The sequence below is a fragment of the Penaeus japonicus genome, unplaced genomic scaffold (genome assembly GCF_977035675.1).
Source record: "Penaeus japonicus unplaced genomic scaffold, GWHDUDI00000001_assembly GWHDUDI00000016, whole genome shotgun sequence".
Taxonomy (NCBI): Eukaryota; Metazoa; Arthropoda; class Malacostraca; order Decapoda; family Penaeidae; genus Penaeus; species Penaeus japonicus.
Genome location: NW_028234418.1, coordinates 21,178,491 through 21,180,990, shown reverse-complemented (window position 1 = coordinate 21,180,990; position 2,500 = coordinate 21,178,491). Strand labels below are relative to the sequence as shown.

Sequence of the window (2,500 nt, the reverse complement as noted above, 5' to 3'; positions counted from 1 at the left end):
GTGATTGGAGACTGTGGTAAAAAATACCAAAATGAAAGTATCTTTTAACACAAAAATTACTAAACACCAACTAGACAACTTCAAAATGCCCAGTCTGTCCCAACCATTGTTAGTTACCTGGCTTTAGCTGACCCAACCCATGAGTTTCTGAGATCTTCTTTCCGCCAGTTGCTGGAGGTGTGGTGCGACAAGAGCATTGTGGCACACTCCTCTTTTGAGCACCACACCCTCAATTCCCGGGGGACTGATGGCCTGTCTCTCTCACTTCAGCCCAAAGGACGTTGAGGCATGCAAGCACGAAGCAATACAGATGCTGTTGCATGGAATGGCAAACCACCTGGACAACCCTAGTCAGCAAATGAAGGTTTTAGGGATGGTCGTTGGGGAGGAGTTGACCAAGGTGCTCCACTCTGGGGGTCCAAGTCTCAAGTTTGAGTATGAGGACAATGATCTTACCTCTGAGCTGAAAGCTCTTGCTGGTAAAAAGGGAGAGGGGATCCTTGTTTCAGAAGAGATAGTAGCATCAAATAACATCTCTACATTTGAAATTTTGAAGTGAAATTACAAGTGTTGGCATACTTTAAAAAAGTTTTGGGAAAGAATTTAGACATAACAACATTACAAACGAGACAGCCCTTCCACAGCAAAAAAACAGGATACAAAAAAGTGGCTTGGAAAGAAATGATTATGGAAGATCATGCTAAAAACAGGATAAGCAAAGAGGAACTTGACAGTGATGATGATGAGTTTGAACCCTATGACATGTCAAATGACACATGTCAGTCCAAAGTCAAGGAGCCTGCATATCCTCAGGAAGTTTTAGATTATATCATAGAAGGCGAAGCAGAATAAGGTTGAAAGCAATCCCTCAGAGTATGTGAGAGGATTGATCAGCCGGAAATGAAGAAACAAGACTCTGAGCTGGCTGTGGAGAAGACCACGTACTATTGCACCTGACAACAAAATACAACCTTCAGGACTTTGACGAATGGCGTGCCAGGTCACTCTGTGCACTTACTGTCTCCACATCCCCATGAGTGTGCCTTATAACTGGAGAGAATTCCTTGAAAGAAATTACACAATGAAACAGAGACAGGAACATTCTCCACACATTAGGGCAGGCAGCAATAGAGCTTTCCGTGAGTCACCTCAGCCAGACTCCACTGAAGTCCTGGCAGCAAAGGAAAACACTACCCGCATAATGCAATGAATGAGGCAGAGGTTTCTTCTTCTTCCCACTTGTGAGAGGTGTCCCAGAACCACAACCACACCTTGAACACCTCCTTTTATGCAGAGACGTCGCTTCTCGTCTTGTGTGATCTGCTACGCACTCTGGGCCACTTGGTGAGGGTAACTGGCCAGTGTGAAATGGCTAACCAAGATGGCTGCCTGCCTACGGGAGCTTCACCTGGTCCCTTAGGTCGCAAAATGACCCTGACATAGGGCCAGCATTTCTAGAAGCCATGTCATCAGCACTGGAGGCTGTCCCCAGATAACAGTGCTCCTATCACTTGTTCCTGGGAGGTAATGGAGCTCCGGCAGTGGCTTGCTGTGACCCTACAACAGGACAGGGAACGCATGTCAACTTTTGGCAGCAGCAGGCGCTTCGACATGACCAGTGTTTTGCTGGATTATAGGCCATGCCCAAGTCGTCTGAATCTAGTCAGCAAAAACAATTTAACATTAACTCCATAAGCAAGTGAACTGTATTTATGAATATAACTTTTACAGTTGCCTAATAACTGACTTAGCATCTGTAATCATGTTAATTACCATATGTACAATCGGCAAGCCTATAGTTATTTCCTGGTAAGTCTTAATATCAGTGCTTGAAAACAGCCTAATTGGTCTTGAACACTGCTTGTTTGAGTATTTATTTCCAGTGACAAACAGAGACAAGAAAAGAATTGAAGTTTTTGGGAGTATGAGGTTGTTGGTTACTTCAAGCAAATAATAACTTTGATCACTCTTTTGATCACAACTTCATGATTACATGAAAATGTGAAAATTGACTTTACTGTTATCTTTTTCATTATTTATCTTTTTGTTATTATTATTATTATTATTATTATTATTGTTATTATTATTATTATTAACTATTATTATTATGATTATTATTTTGATGATTATTATGATGATGATGATGATTATTATTATTATTATTATCATAATCATCATCATTATTATTATTATTATTATTATTATTATTATCATTAGCATTAAAGTTGTTATTGTTGATATTGTTATTATTGATCATTATGTTTCATGATTTGAACAAAAAAAAATCTACATTTCATTATTGTAACTGTTGTTGAATAATGTATGCTGTAGATGTACATGGCTGTGAACCTGATTGTAATAAAACAATTTCTCATTTTCTAATAAAGACCATCATTTTCCAAAACTTGTTTAGAAGGGGGGAAGCTGAACTTTTGGATAGAGTGCTGTGCAAAGAGAGGAATGCAATAAAAGAAAAAAATTGGATTTCAAATTATGTTGT

General features: G+C 39.4%; 1 pseudogene; it reads left to right on the top strand.

Annotated features, from left to right (window-relative positions):
* Positions 1-1,703, top strand: part of LOC147470185 (uncharacterized) — a 44,225-nt pseudogene extending 42,522 nt beyond the window's left edge.
* Positions 1,704-2,500: the final 797 nt, after the last annotated feature.